Source organism: Xenopus tropicalis, chromosome 10, assembly GCF_000004195.4.
Source record: "Xenopus tropicalis strain Nigerian chromosome 10, UCB_Xtro_10.0, whole genome shotgun sequence".
Taxonomy (NCBI): domain Eukaryota; kingdom Metazoa; phylum Chordata; class Amphibia; order Anura; family Pipidae; genus Xenopus; species Xenopus tropicalis.
In genome coordinates this window covers 16890037-16906574 of record NC_030686.2, presented here as the reverse complement: position 1 = coordinate 16906574, position 16538 = coordinate 16890037, and the positions used below count along the sequence as shown (strand labels likewise).

General features: G+C 45.9%; 1 protein-coding gene across 4 annotated transcripts in view; it reads left to right on the top strand.

Moving 5' to 3' along the window:
• Positions 1 to 9389: 9389 nt before the first annotated feature.
• Positions 9390 to 16538, top strand: part of tanc2 (tetratricopeptide repeat, ankyrin repeat and coiled-coil containing 2) — a 234334-nt gene continuing 227185 nt past the window's right edge. For 2 of the 4 annotated variants that reach the window (XM_031894275.1, XM_031894272.1), the window contains exon 1: positions 9390 to 9667. The gene's annotated coding sequence lies outside the window, so the exon portion shown is untranslated. The remainder of the gene's footprint in view (positions 9668 to 16538) is intronic. The other 2 variants (XM_031894277.1, XM_012952715.3) reach the window with 1 other exon arrangement.

Sequence of the window (16538 nt, the reverse complement as noted above, 5' to 3'; positions counted from 1 at the left end):
CTACATGTGCCTGCTCCCGAGCATATTCCATTCATTCAGGTGCAGGCACATGTAGGAGGCGTAGGGCGGTATTTTCAGCAAGTGCTTTTCCGCTTTCCGAAAATATCCGCCCTACGCCTCGTCTGGCATTAGGCTAATATTGAATCCATATCCTGCGTGGCTTGTAAGCAATTAATTTAGGGCTAGTACTTAGTGATGGGCGAAATGTTTTGCCAGGCATGGATTTGCGGCAAATTTCCGCGTTTTACCATTGGTGGATTGTTCTGCGAAACGGATGGAAAAAATTTGCTGCGCGGCCAAAATTTTTCGTGGGCGTCAAAATAAATTTTCGCGACGTCAAAAGAATTGTCACGGCGGCAAAATAAATAGTCGCGCCATCAAAGAATAGTCGCGGTGTCGGAATAAATAGTCCTGCGTCAAAAAATTTGTAGCGGCCATCAAAAGAAGAGTCGTGGGTGACAACATTTTTTTTATTTGCATTTCCACTGCAGGGGATCGCATATAAAAATGCATTCTGTTATTTTTAATGTGGCTGAACTCACCAAACAGAACCAAACAGCATGATGCAGTGTTCCACCTGCATTCAGAGCTTACATGCGCCTGTGGTGAGTAGAGCCCCATAAGGAAGAATGAGGAGGAATTCCTCTGCGGCTGAACGCCACTGCAGGGGAGTGCAGAACCACACACTCGTCGGTATGATGAGCATGCATTCTCTCGCGTTTTCATGCGTATATCGGCTACATGTGCCTGCACCCAAGCGTATCTCATTCATTCGGGTGCAGGCACAAGTAGCAGGTGTAGGGCTGAATTTTCGCCAAGCGTTTTTCCGCTTGCCGAAAATATCAGCCCTACGCCTCGTGTGGCATCAGCCTTAGATGCATGCTGCAGGCTGAACTGATTTATGTGCAGCCATGCTGCATGCATCTTATTAATTGCTAACTAGCCATGCAGGATGTGGATTCAATATGTGGTTGGTATTTTCAGGGCTTGAACTCACCAGCGTTCCTTCCTGCGTTCCCCTGCGATGCATTCTTCTGCATTGCTCCACAGGGGAGCACAGGAAGGAATGCTTTCCATACTTTCATATGTGCCTGTTCTCCCCGTAATGCAACACTGAAGAACGCCACCACAAGGGAGCACAGAAACAAATTCTCGTTAGTATGTGCCCTCAGGAGTGAGATGGCAACCCTACTTACAATACAACACTTTCTCACCCTGAAGAAGCATAAAATATTAAGTGTTGTGGTTGGTGCGGTTGGGTTGCCACCTTTTGTCTGGGGCATTGCTGTCCAACTTATAACATGTAGTGGGTCAATCATATATCATACAGCATGTGGGGGGGCCAAATTGAATTAAAATGCTGCCATATAGTGATGTCTGTGGAGCCCTAGAGCAGACTGAGGGCTATAAAAATCATTTTGAGGAGCACATCCGACCTTCGGGCCTCTAATTGGACAGCTCTGACAGAGAGATAAAGGGTAAATGACCAGAGGCAATTGGGGTGGGTGCAAAGTGCAGGGCTGTAAAGTACAAGAAAGTCCTGTATTTAACTCCTTTCATATGTGGGCAATATGAACATACCACCCTGCAATGTGCACCACGATGGTGCTCCCTGCATTTAATTAAATGGTTGTTCTAGGACTGTGCTGTCCAACGTATTAAATGTAGTGGGCCAATTATTTTGCATTTAGCATGCCGGTGGGCTGTATTAATTTAAAATAATTATGTCATATAGTAAAGTCTATGGTGCCTTTGAACAGGCAGGGGGCCATAAATATCATTTGGGGGGGGCCAAATCCTGCCTGTGGTCCTCCAGTTGAACAGCCCTGTTCTAGCAGATACTCTGGTGCCACCCACCTACCAGCAGACTGAGATGTAGCATTGCACTCCTCTTGGCACAAGTGCAAAGCTTTGCCCCAATTTAAAGGGGTTGTTCACCTTCCAAACACTCATTTCAGGTGTCTACGGATAGTACCCCAGCGATAAAGTATTTCAATTTTTATTTTTTACTCTGTCTCTATCTTTTGTGTTTCAGGCACCCCAGTAATCCAAGTGCTGCAATTTGCTGCTATCTTAGTTGATGTATATTTCAGCAGCATTTGTGGAACAATAGCAACTATTGTATCAGTTATATCAACTGCCTTTAATAAAATTAAGGGATAATGTATCAACTGATGTAGCAAATTAGAACAGGTTGGTAACCCCCCAGCATATATTGCCAGTAAATAATACAGCATACATAATACCAGCCAGGTGGCGACCCTAGAAAGGCAACCCTAGAGTGGGGGTAGTAGGGTGTAGGTCACCGCAGGGCTGCTTTACAGTATATATGAAAAAGGCTGGTATAGGAAATGAATATGTTGACTTATATCATGCAAAATGCCAAATGGTTTAATTGTCTCCCATCTTCCCTAGCCAGGAATCTATGGGTGCCAAGCACACATCTAAGCCTATATGTTACTGATCAACAGAATGTAATTTCACTTATTATGCCCACCTGCATTCTGTACACAATACCCCATACCCTCTTCTTTATCCATCCCCCCCCCCCCCCCCAACATACTCTGTCTTTCTGTTCAGTCTATTTTCCCATGCTACTGGCCCAGTGTTCAGAATTGTGATAAAAATAGTGAAAAAATATAGTGGTTGAACATCCTTGTTCTCCACAGCCATGATTGCCATGGTAACCAGCAATGGGATGGGATACCTGTATCACTTGGGAATACTTCCCAAACCAGTATCTCCTTTCTGCAGTTGCCTAGCAACCAGCATCTGTGCGGCCTGTGGATAACAAGTATAGGCCATCTGAGGATCTTGTGTTGTTAATGGTGCCTGTGCTTATAGGCCGGTATCACACAGAAGCCTGGAATATAACAGCAGATCTGGATTTAATAACAATGTGGGGATACAAATACAAAGCAAGGCTGAGCAACCTTTCCAGATCCTCAGTGTCTCTGTACAGCATCAAGTAAAAATGCACACAAAGGCACATTTACCAGTGGTGCTGGAGCACTAAGGGGTGCAATACTGGGGCCCTAAGGGCCCATGCACTTTGCTGTTGGTATCAGATGATACTGGAAGCACTTTGAATCTAAGGGCAGATTAAAAATCCAACTCAAGGCACAAAGCGCACGACTTTGGCACTCCTTGGCACGTGCGTATAATCAAAACACAAGCTAGGCTATGCGACATAGCAATGCAAATGTTATGGCCCATTAATACAAGGACAGTTTTAGACAGGTTTTGATCTTTTGAACAACAGATGGTGCTGTTTCATTAGAATCTGTGCTTTACTGGGCCTGCTGATAGCATAGTCTCCTATATCTTCAGGTCTCTATATTTATATCAAGTGAAAGACTTTTGGGCAAGAGATAAGAAAATGGAACATAATATCCAAGAAAGCCACCATGAAATCTGCAACATCTCTCCAACCTATCTTTCTGTGTATCATGTATTTTTATTTGTAACTCTGTCATCTTTCTATATCTATCACCATCATCATTATTATATTTATTTTGTCATTGTATATAAGGGCAGCACCATTTGTAGAAATGTGTTACTGCCCCCATAAAATTCCTACATGAGCCTCTCTTGCCCTCAGGCCTCCATACATATAGGGACAGCTGACAGAAAGAATTATTTCCCATAGTCCTTGAAAATGTCAGCGATTATGATTTATCAGCTCCATTTATCAGTTGCTGCCCCACTGTTGCTCCAAGCGTCTTTTAACACCTGACCTCTGACTGCCAAGGGAGGCTGCTAGTTGTAGGCCGATAATTTGGCAGCCACAGGTTACGTGTGCAGGTGCACCACATAAAGGGGTCACCCCCTAGAGCTTATTTACTATCAGAAATGTAAAGTGCAAATCTGGGTTCTATTTTGCATGTGCTTAAATTTTAATTAGCAATGGTACCCTGGAGTCTGGGGTGTCCGGGGCTCGCCAGGGCTGCCACCCCAAGGGCCCCCACCCCAGTCACACACCCTGGTCTTTCCAATCGCGGCCAGCACCTCTCCCCCCCCCCCCATGCTCATGTGCGTCCATTTACTTCTATTTGTATGGAGCAGACCTGGGCCAGTGGGGCCAACAAGGACCTAGGCCCACCAGATTTTTTCCCTGTGCCCCGCTGGCCCAGTCCGACCCTGCTTGCCCATACACGCCTGCCCATACCAGTCTGCGTTGGTGAATTCCAGAGTATTGGGTGCACAGAAGGGGCTCCCTGCACTGCAGATTTCTTACTTCAAGGGATACCTTAGCACAGTGTTTTTCAACCTTTTTTGGGCAAAGGCACACTTGTTTCATGAAAAAAATCACGAGGCACACCACCATTAGAAAATGTTAAAAAATTTAACTCTGTGCCCAGCAGCAGTGCCCCCCTAGTACACTGGTGCCCAGCAGCAGTGCCCCCCTAGTACATTGGTGCCAAGAGCAGTGCCCCCCTAGTACATTGGTGCCCAGCAGCAGTGCCCCCCTAGTACATTGGTGCCAAGAGCAGTGCCCCCCTAGTACACTGGTGCCCAGCAGCAGTGCCCCCCTAGTACATTGGTGCCAAGAGCAGTGCCCCCCTAGTACATTGGTGCCCAGCAGCAGTGCCCCCCTAGTACATTGGTGCCAAGAGCAGTGCCCCCCTAGTACATTGGTGCCCAGCAGCAGTGCCCCCCAGTACATTGGTGCCAAGAGCCAGCCCCCCTAGTACATTGGTGCCCAGCAGCAGTGCCCCCATAAGTCAGTGTGCCCCGTGGCCCCCCCTAATACATTGGTGCCCAGCAGCATTTTACTCTTCGGCGGCTTCAGCAGCATCTTCCCCTCACGCGCGCCGCCTCTGCACTTCTGCCTACACGCGACCGCACACAGGCCCTTTTATAACGTTGCGCCCCGTGCGTACTGACGTCACCCGTACACACGGGGCGCAACCAATGACAGGGCCCGGATTTTTTTTGAAAGTAAAAATTGCGGCCCTGCCTACGGCACACCAGGCAACATCTCGTGGCACACTAGTGTGCCGCGGAACAGCGGTTGAAAAACGCTGCCTTAGCATACTGCATCTAAACACAACCAGGCCCAAAGTGGCAGTCTGTGTATTCTGGCAAGTGCAAGAGGGGCTGCTGTAAGATGCCAAGCTGACTCATAGTCTTGCTAACTGAGCATGTTCACTTGGTCTGTGCAGGAGTGAGGCATTATGGGAACTTTCTTTACACAGCTCAGTGTTTTTTATTCCTGTTTGGCTTCTGATTATCTGAACAGGTGAAATATGGGGAGACTTAAGGGCACTCTGGAGACAACTGAAGGTATGTCTGCAGCTTGAGATTAACTCTTTATTAGCCTTCCCTTCTCCTTTAAACCTAGTGCCAACGCTGGGCCAGAAGTGACACCACTGATATGCATATCTAGTATAAATAAATTTGAAGCAACTGGACTTGTTTAGTAATCATTGAAGACGTTTCACTACTCATCCGAGCAGCTTCTTCAGTTCAACTGACTGGTATGGGAAGTCCTAGCATATATACTCTTCCACTAATCCAATCACAGTGGCACTATGTAACTCTTCAGAAAGGTGACATCTGAAACTCACAGAGGTGTGAATGCTGTGGAGTTACTTTGAAAGGATTACCCAAGTATCATGCAACTCTTCAAACAGGTGTTACTTGTTAGAGTTGCATGAATGGATGTGAATCTGCACTGATATGCAGATTCACTAAGAAATACTTGTGCCATAATTCGCTCACTTTTTACCAAAAATGCTACATTTGCCTCCACATCGATAAACCCAGTGCGGTCTGCACTGCATAATGGGTAAGAACCAGGTCACTTGTGTTGATGGTACTACTTTGCAATAAGCACTTGCCTTTGTAAATGAGCAATTGTGTTAGATCCAGGTCTCTCATGAGCTTGTGCCCAGTTCCTCAGAGCAGGCTGAACCAGGGCATTATGGGTGTATGGGTTCAAGTGCACACAAAATAGTGCCCAGTTTTGCAGTTTGCGCTTTGGCATGCATTTTGAAATGAGTGAAAAGGTCCAAAGTCAGAGAGCTGAGAGCAGAGGGAAGTAAAAGCCTGCAGGGCAGGCAGCAAGGGGCATATAATAAGAGAAGGAAAAAGTCAGCAACAGGAATGTTGGAGCACAATCATCTACTTTTATATACCCAAAAGTTACCCTAGCGATAGGTACACAGAATAGCCATAACATGTTACTGGAATGTATCCACATATCTTTGCACATCTATGCACCTGAACCGTATTGGTGTCTGGTCACGTGTACAGAGCTCACATGGAGGCCTTTGAACAGATGCCAAGAAGATATATTATCTAGTCAGTTATCCTTTACTTTTCGGAATCATGCCCCATGGACACGACCAATTGTGCTGCTTGGCAGTCAACCAGGCAGAGTGCAGTAATAGGCATGTCTTTTCTTGAAACCCAACCTATACACTCTTTAATAAATGCCAACATGTGCCCATTCAGCCTGCTTTGATACATTGCATACATAGATACAAAGAAACCAGCTCCAGGCTGCCAGGAATTCCAGGCTTCCCTTAACGACTTGTGTCTATGATAGCAAATGACTTGCACTGAGCGAGTTGGGTGCCTAATGCTGTTATTAATGCTGTGGACATTGGCGCCATCCTCACTATGAAAAGCAGGCACTACAGGTTGCACTTGATTAAAACAAACACCAGTTTGTGCCAAATACTTAGCTGGCCCCTGTAATTAACGCTGCATTGTGGGTAAAATGCAATGTGTCTTCCTCATAGCAGTATGTAAAAATGGCACGTTTATTGTGTTTGACAGACAATATATATATATAAAATATATATATATATATATAATCTGCTTTAGTTAAGCCGCCCCTAGAGCAAAGCCTATAAAGCTGAGCAGAGGGTACTAGTGAGTGGCACGAGGCACCTTTGGGGTCACTAAATGAAACAGAGAGGACAGGCAGTGACAGGGGCAATTGGTCTGTTGCACAGCACTTTATATAAACTATTGTGCTTTTTCCCTGCTGGCTGGAACAATTGATTTGCCCTCATGGTTGATTCGAGGCCATTAATCAAGAGCCGGTGGCGCACACACTCTCCTTCTCTGCTATAAAGCAGCGCACCTGCTGGGATAACTATTCCGGCTAATGAGCTGTGGTGCTGCTGTGTGGGAGGCGAGCCCCACCAGTATTTTAGAAAGGGTTTATCCAGTTTGGCCTATAGGTGTCTAATGGTGTGCCAGGGGAATCACACACTAATAAAGGGCAGTATCCACAGTAACCCATCAGACACTCGTTTTTATAATACTCCAAGCAAAACAATTGGTTGCTACAGGTAACTGCTCTTGGCCAATCTGTCCCATGCCCCTGTAGGGCCCTGCAATGTACAGAGTCTCTGCATCAGTCATATACATCTGGCAGGAAAGTACCCACAGCATTTGCTCCAGTGGCTTAAATGGCAATTTCATATGTATGTGACATATCAGATGAGCCAGTGTTTCTACATCCAGGGCAGGAATTTCCTTTAAAGTAAATGTTTGGGAGCTGGCCAAGGCCCCATTACCCTAGTTATTACAGTAATGGTGGCCATACACTATGCAATCAGCTCAGGAAGCAAGGTCGCCAAACGCGCGTATCGTCTCCCAATATGTCCCAATTCAATTGTTTGGTCCTAGACCCTAGAGATCTTGTCAGATCTCGTGGATTGTGGATGCCCATACATGGCCAGATAAGCTGTTGAATCGGTCTGAAGTACCATTCTTAACTTCTTTACTCTTAAGGTCCCCATACACGGGCCGACTATATCGGCCCGTGTATGGGGAGAGCAGAGCGGCCTGGCCGACCGATATCTGGCCTGAAATTGGCCAGATCTCGATCTGCCAGGTTAGAAAATCCGGTCGGATCGGGGACCGCATCGGCTCGTTGATGCGGTCCCCGATCCGACTGCCCCATTGCCGCCCACATAATCCGATCGTTTGGCCCCAGGGCCAAACGATCGGATTATTTTTTTTTTTACCTAAATGCTCCCCGATATCGCCCACCCGTAGGTGGGGATATCGGGGGAAGATCCGCTCGCTTGGCGACATTGCCAAGTGAGCGGATCTGCTCGTGTATGGCCACCTTAACTGCACTCTTTACCTCATTTATCTGCTAATGCCATCTCCTTCAACTGCCTAAAGATGGCCATACACGGGCTGATTTCAGCTGCCGATTCAGGTCCTTCAGATCAATTCAGCAGCTAATCTGCCTGTGTATCGGCAGATATCTGACCTAAAATTGGCCAGATCTCTATCGGGTAGGTCGATGTGGTCCTATTTCCAGGGCAGGAATTTCTTTTAAAGGAAATGTTTGGGAGCTGGCCAGGGACCCATTACCCTAGTTATCACAGTAATGTTGGCCATACACTGTGTGATCAGCTCAGGAAGCAAGGTTTCCAAATGCGTGTATTGTCTCCCAATATGTCCACCAACGGTGGGCGATATTAGGCTAATTCAATTGTTTGATCCTAGGCCCGATGGCCAAATTAAACCTGCCCAATCGAGATCTTGTCAGATCTTGTGGATTGTAGATGCCCATACATGGCCAGATAAGTTGTTGAATTGGTCTGAAGGACCCTCCTTAACTTCTTTACTCTAACTCCACTCTTTACCTCATTTATCTGCTAATGCCATCTCCTTCAGCTGATTTCAGCTGCCAATTCAGGTCCTTCAGATCAATTCAGCAGCTAATCTGCCTGTGTATGGGAACACACGACAAGCCTCCCCGACCAATATCTGACCTAAAATTGGCCAGATCTCTATCGGGTAGGTTGATGCGGTCCTCAGTGCCTGTGCCCTCTTTTGGATTTCAATTTGGCCAAACAATATAATTAACCTGATATCGCCCATCTTAGGTGGAATCCTCAGGAGATCTGCTTGTTTAGCGCCAAATGAGCAAGTCCTACCTTGTACAGTCACCTTTAGAGTGAGCAGGTTAATGAGGCAGAGGGTGGAGTTAGAATTATCAGGCTTTTGAGGCAGAAGGTGGAGTTAATATTAACAGGTTTATAAGGCAGAGGGCAGAGTTAGAACTAATGCATGGCATGAGTGAGGGGGACAGGTATCAGGCAGCAATAAGTGATACAGCCAGCAGCTTTATGAAGTAATGGGCGGAGTTAAAAACAGGTTTTAAAGCAGCAGGCGTTAGCTCCTCCCACTGTGAGACAGTGGGTGGAGTTAGAGGGAGAAATAAACTAAGAGAGGGAGAGGTGACTGTATAGCAGTGAGTGGGTAATTACAGATTAGTTATATAATAGCCTGTGATTAATATTGAATACAAACATTGTCACCGCTCTAAAACAATATAAAAAATAACCGTATGGGCGTGGTCTGAAGGTTCTGCTTATTAAGAGATAATCAGTGTGTGGGCGTGGCTTTCCTGTGATCCTTCGGGCTGTGTAAGGCGCTGATAGGCGGGGAATGTCTCAGTGAGGTTCTGGCTGTTCGGTGCGGGCCGAGGTATCGGGCTGAGGGAGGTACTGAGCCGGGTCTCGGAGCCGGACGGGAGCGGAGACACAGAAGGACCGGGGCAAGGGGCGCTGTTCCACGGCCGGTTCCCCTGCGCATATCGGGAGAGAGAGAGGAGGGAGCCGGCCCGGGGGTGAGGGACAAGGAGCTGCCGAGAGAGAGAAGAAGAAGGCGGCGGCGGCTGCTGCAGGTGAGACCGCGGAATGGCTCTTATCGTGGAACCGTGTAACGGCACTGCATCCCTCACCCTACCGGATAGGGACCAGGGCGCTGTCGCTATAGGGAGGGATACGGGCACCGGGCTCTGTACAGTCTGTATAACGGGCCGGCATCTCTGTACATAGCGCTGTCACCGGCCGCTGCGCCTATGTCTTTATATGTGTGTGTGTGGCCCTGGGGCTGCACCTGTATAATACATGTGTTTTATTTATATATATATATATATATATATATATCACTGGGGGCTGCACCTGTATAATACATGTTATATATAGGGGTATTGCCTTAACATATATCACTGGGGGCTGCACCTGTATAATACATATTATATATAGGGGTATTGCCTTAATATATATCACTGGGGGCTGCACTTGTATAATACATGTGTTATATATATATATATATATATATATATATATATATAGGGGTATTGCCTTAATATATATCACTGGGGGCTGCACCTGTATAATACATGTGTTATATATAGGGGTATTGCCTTAATATATATCACTGGGGGCTGCACATATGCAATGTATATATGGTTACGGGGCATCTATATTATTCATTTGGGGGGAGGGGTTACACCCGCATTGTAAATATACTATACTGGATAAAATGACAGGGGGCTGTACCTATACATATATATATATAACACACAGCACTATCCATGTGGGTAGTTTGACTACACCCATATAATGCTTATAGTATAGAGGAGAATATCAGTAGGTGGCTGCACCTATACAATGCTTCTATTATTATCTAGGGAAATTGGCATTATCTATTGTTATGTGCCCATATTGTAATATAGTGTATAGGTGAATATCACTTGGGAGCTGCAGCAGTATAATCTGTGTGCAGTAGTTTGCTGTGGTGTGCTTTGATATTGTATTCAGTGTCCCCTGGTCTGGGGCTGTACATCAATATGCCCAGGTGCATATCTGTATATTGCATTGTACATGGGTTTGCCCGGATCAATACCTGTATATTTGGTTTTACCTGGGTATGCCCAAATGTGTATCTGTGTATTGGGTTGCACATCCGTTTGCTCAGGTGTGTGCCTGTATACTGGGGTTTTACTGGTGTTATCCAGTGGTATGCCCTGATGTTTATCTGTATTTTAGATTTATACATTAGTAGGCATCTATGTGCAGTCTTTATATCAGGTATATACCTGTATGCTGCTAATATAGGTACTGGGTCTGTACCTCTGTATCCTCAGGTGTGTACTGTTATATTATATTTCATTATCCTTGACTGTGTAGTTGAATTTGTAACAAATTTAGGGATTTTAGTCCAACATATCTATTGCCTATAAATCATACAGTATCCCCAAGTGTGTAGCTTTAAACAGGGGTGTTGCTCATCCTATACAAGAATTAATAATCAGTATACAGCTGTGAGTTTGTATAACCATAAAGGCAGCAAAATAGAGGGGTTTTATATCACCAGACCCAAATGATCAGAGTGACATGTGTTGATATGCAGTGCTGGTGTGTGGGCCCCCATAGCAGCTGCACGGGGTTGTGTTTGCTGCTTATGGGGGTGCTGCATGGCTGAACACACAGGCTCCTTGCAGCAGTGTAGGGGAATGCAGTACAGTATGGAGATCTCTTCCCCTTGTGGTGCTGTATTGTGATCCACAGGGCTCCGCTTTCTGCCTTATATCTATGCGCTTGGCCTTGTTTAATTGTATTGTGATGGCAGTGAGTGCCTGTTTGTCTTCCGATTCTAAAGGCCCTGCTTTACCAGTTGACTAATCTGGACTCTGCACGTGGTTCCGGAACGCAGTACTTCTGCACTTGTTAATTCCATGCTGCTGTTTCAAGCACATGGCTCAGAGAGGCTCTGCAGCATTGCACCGTTTTCCACAGAGCTCTGCATTCAAGCCCTGTGGTCTGCAGTACTTTATGTACAGGTGGTGCTCCACACTGTCCTTTATAGCACAGCTATATGATAGGGCCGCAATATACTGTATTATGCTACTTACTTACTGTACTGCGCTGTAATGCACATGCTTTGTTAGTGCAGCGCTGTTACACGGGGCTTGTTAATAGGACTCTAGGGAATGAGGTCAGGCCTTGCTGGGCCACTCACTAACCTACAGGATGGGAAATTACAAGATTCTATAGTGAGACAGCGCAAATGCATTAACGTATAGCAGAAGCAGAAAATGCAACTCTACAACCATATCTGCCTTTCTGATCACTACCGCAGGAGAGACGTTTTAGAGAGTTTTAGTTCAACAACAGCTGCCATGCTGCTACTCTGTTCATAGAGTTGCAATGGTCAATGTAAAGCAGACTGGGGTTATTTACGAACACAAGTTCAGTGATTTTTGTCCACCATGTTTTTTTCCCATGATTCCAGAATCATTGTGGTTTCTAGGGGGTGACAAGCCTAAGGATAAGAACCCACAAAGCGAGTTACTTGCCCGCAATACTCCGCCCCAAAAAGGCTTTCCATAGTCAACAATAGTAGTCGCTGGTGGAAAGCCCTTCACATTGCTTCAGTTTCCAAAGTCGCATAAAGTTGTCTGCAGGAGGGAACCTTAGCATGATGCGATGCAAAGGACTTTCTACTGGTGACTTCTATTTGCCGGTGGAAAGCATTTTTGGAGTGGTTACGCCTGAGATAGATCTCTGCTAACTCGCTCGCCCTGAGACTAATGCCACACGTGGCTGATTCTCACCTGCTTCAGCCGTGGTCAGTGGCTTAACTATCTATACAGTGGGGCCCAGACCAGGTGGTCTGCTGTATTGTAGGCCCCCCCCGGCCCCTCTCCTATTTTTAAAATAGAGGCGCACTGTGGGCCTGCAGGTGTGGCGCGAGGGGGCCAGGAGGGAGGCAGGTAGGAGGGACCGATTGCGCCGGGCCCCTTTTCTACATGCCGAAATTCGCTACATGTGCCAGGCACCAGATGCACTGGTTTCGGGTGCAGGCAAGGAAGAGGGCTGATACCAGTGAAGGGGCTGCAAATTAGGCCCGTGTGGCATTAGGCTTACACATTTGTGGCCAATGCATTAAATGGGCCACTTACTCTAAAAAAAAAAAAGTCCAACTGGCGTCATTTCCAGTGTTTGACATGCGAGTGTGGTGTGTACCTTATACTTTTGGCCCAACTGTGCGGCGGTGAGGGACGCAGGCTGCTGTGTGGTTCAAAGGTAGAAGTAGCTCCAGGGTTCCCCTGCATCATAGACAGGAAGGACTGAGAAGAGTGGAACGCAACTACAGTATACAGAATTGCAAGTAGTGCCTTTTGATGCAAGTTTTTTTTTTTTTTTTCAGAAAAACTTGTGCAACCACAACTGTGCTAGCAGTCCTAATGGCCCCTGTTTCTATACTGCTAAAACGTGGCCCTATATAGCAAGGAATACACCCTATGGAACTATAGAGTTTCTTACAGTATATACAACAACTTTGGAATCCAGCACCTTGTGGCTTAGCTATAGGACTGGGTACAGAGGAGTGTATGCTAGCGAAGAGACTGGCATTGTAACACAGATCTTTCTACAGGTATAGGACCTGTTATCCAGAGTGCTTGGGACCTGGGATTTTCCAGATAAAGTGCCTTTCTGTAATTTGTATCCCAATACCTTTAGTCTACTAAAAAATAATTTCAAAATTCAATCCAGTTGGATTCTTTTGACTCATAAGGATTCATTATACCTTAGTTGGAATCAAGTAAAATGGACTGTTTTATTATTACAGAGCAAAAGGAAAGCATTTTTAAAAATGTAAATGATTTAATTGAAATTTGACGTCCATAATTTGGAGCTTTCTGGATAACAGATCCCATACCTGTATATTAAATAGGATATGTTAAAAAGAATAATGGTAGTGTTACTTGACCTTTAAGAACAGTGCAAAGATATCTGTGCAGATTTGTCACCTTGCTTAAAACCTTACAGCCCCGGCAGCTTTCTGCCCGACTTCTGTGAGCTCCCACAAGCCAATAGTAGATGTGTTATGTGGCACTTTAATCTCCAAGATAGCCCAGTGGTTGTGTTAGGGCCGTGACAGACAGGGAGATTAGTCACCGCGCAACAAATCTCCCTTGTCGCGGGTCGACAAATGGGATGGCATATGCGGCGTGGCATTTTCCGAAATTGCCTTGAGAGGAAACTTCGGCGCTTTCGGCACCGCGTATGCCATCCCACTGGTGATTTACATTCTAGGCGGTGGGACAGCATTTCGGGGAGATTTGTCGCCAGCGACAAGGGAGGTTTGCCGCGCGGCGACTAATCTCCCCGTCTGTCACAGACCTTAAGGTCCCCATACACGGGCCGATAGAAGCTGCCGATATCGGCCCCTTGGACCGACTCGGCAGCTTATCGGCCCGTGTAGGGGCAGAAACGATCGGACTGGCCGACCGATATCTGGCCTGAAATTGGCCAGATATCGGTTGGCCAGGTTAGAAAATCATGTCGGATCAGGGACCGCATCAACGAGCCGACTGCCCCATTGCCGCGTGCAGAATTCGATCGTTTGGCCCCAGGGCCAAACGATCGAATTCACCGACATGCCTCCCCGATATCGCCACCCGTAGGTGGGGATATCGGGTGAAGATCCGCTCGCTTGGCGACATCGCCAAGCGAGCGGATCTGCCAGTGTATGGCCACCTTTAGAGTGAAGACACACAGAGCTACTAGTAGCAGTTACTTGTTGTGGCTACTCAAATAGACAATGCTGATCATTTACTGATAATTGTCTCTGTCTGTTTTCACAGAGGCAATATTCAGTATTGACTATGGCAGGGTATTTTACTGGAGTTTAGTAGACGTGGAAAAGTAGCTGCTACTAGTAGCTCAGTGTGTCTTCACCCTTAGAGGTGGAAATGCTGAGTGCTACAGCAAACCTGGACTTACTGCTAGGAAGCCCCCAGGTCTGGACTGGAATTCAAAATAGCCACCAGCCCAATAAATAGTGACTTTCTGTGACATCTTACAGCAGCCCCTTTGGCATTTGCTGGAACCCACAGATTGCCAGTCTGGGCATGGAAGCCATAGCCATAGTATTGCATAGCCATACATATCTAGAGCTATATATAATATATTAGGCCTGCATTGTTTATTTGTATTCCGCTGAGGAAATACACAAGTTGCTTACATATACACTGCTTAGATAATGCGTGCTTGTTTGGAACCAGCTAAAAGGAGTAAATGGGGAAATGAAAAAATCTTGGCTTGTGTCCCTGTGCCTGACGTCAGCCACTTATGTTTCATAGCTATTAGTCTACTCTCTGTGCATATGGTGTGCCGCAGTGATATGTCACGCAACCTAAAGGGCTCCGCACTGCAAGCTGCTGTTAGCAGCCTGGGCTAGTGTGACGGCTGATCTGTCTGGAAAGGAAAGAGTTAAAAAAATATAAATCTGTCCTGTAGAAGTTACTGAGCCTTGGTTAATATTATGGAGTAGCAGTACCAGAGAGCACCTCTTGGTGGCACTGATTTCTCCAGATGGGATGTGCTTTGGGCTACTTTTGGCATAGCCTTACATGCCAGCATTGGTTTTATATTTTTTCCCTAAATATATAAATCCTAGTGCCAGCTCAGGCCATGATAATGAAGCATTATTTTAGGCCAGGCATCTGTGTTTGATTTAGTTTATCCCTCCCTTCCTTCCCTTTACATTTAAAGTGTCGGGGTATTACATGACTGCCTTTAGTTGTGTCTGAACCCATGGAAAAACAGGTATTCAAAGGTTCCTTTTTCTTTGCATTAAAAATGACCCTTGAGTCTACAACTGTTGTAAATTTACATCTCCCAGAACCCCCAACAACTATTTAGGGTATAAAGTTTGCCATACATGCACTGATATAGTGCGAAACCAAGTTCAGTACAATATTCGGTGTGCGTATGGTGGATCGACAAGGTGACCGATATTCCAAAAGCCTTGGATAATGATCGTCTCGTCGATTGGGCAGGACAAAAGGCTTTGGTCAGAGCCCGAGCAGAAGCTGTGTTTAGGGCTGAATCGTCAGATAAAGGTAGAGTTCGACCTCCATATCTGATGATTCAGCCCTGAACGTTAATGGAGGGTAGGAAAGATTTTTCCTGTGACCATTAGATCATAATTGTAACGTATATGGCCAGCTTAATGGACACACGTTCCTCATAGTGTTGCCATTCCACCCCTGTAATACTGGCCATATTAAATCCACATTGTACATAGCTAATTAGCCATTCATTGGGATGCATGTTGCGTGACTGCCTGTTCACTAGTCTGCAGAATGCATTAGAATTAACTGCTAATTATCCATGCAGGATGTCAATGTCATCCAATGAGTTACTAGTGCAGTAAATAGGTTCCCCCCTTCAGTCTGTTCTGCCCTCAGCAGTGACACCTGCTGGCAGGGAGGTTAAGCAAAGGCACATTACTGGGGGTGACCAGAGGGGCAGGGCTGTGCAACTGGTGTAGGGATTGTGTATTACATTGCCTTGGGCATATCTGCTCTGTATTTGGGGGCATGTGTGCCCCATATCCAAGACTGCTTTGGTCAGTACAAATGTGTTTATCATGAGTAATACTTTGATTATTTTCCAGGGGATGTCCAGTTTTAATATGCATGTATGCATGTATTTGAAAAAAAATGTTTTTGCTGTACGGTTTATTGCTTTTCCCAAATCTTCTTTTAATCCATTGCACGCCTCTCTGCCTAGCATTGCTGTAAATGTTAAGGAAACCTTTTGGATAAAGAAATGCTGTTCTTGCCATAAAGCAAAATGGGACTGCAAGAAAGGAAGCGACTGGTACCAGGAAGGGCTCTCCCTATGTTGAATAAAAAGACTGTGCTCTACTATAAAACCTATAGCACCCTCCACAAATGATCTGATTTGCACATA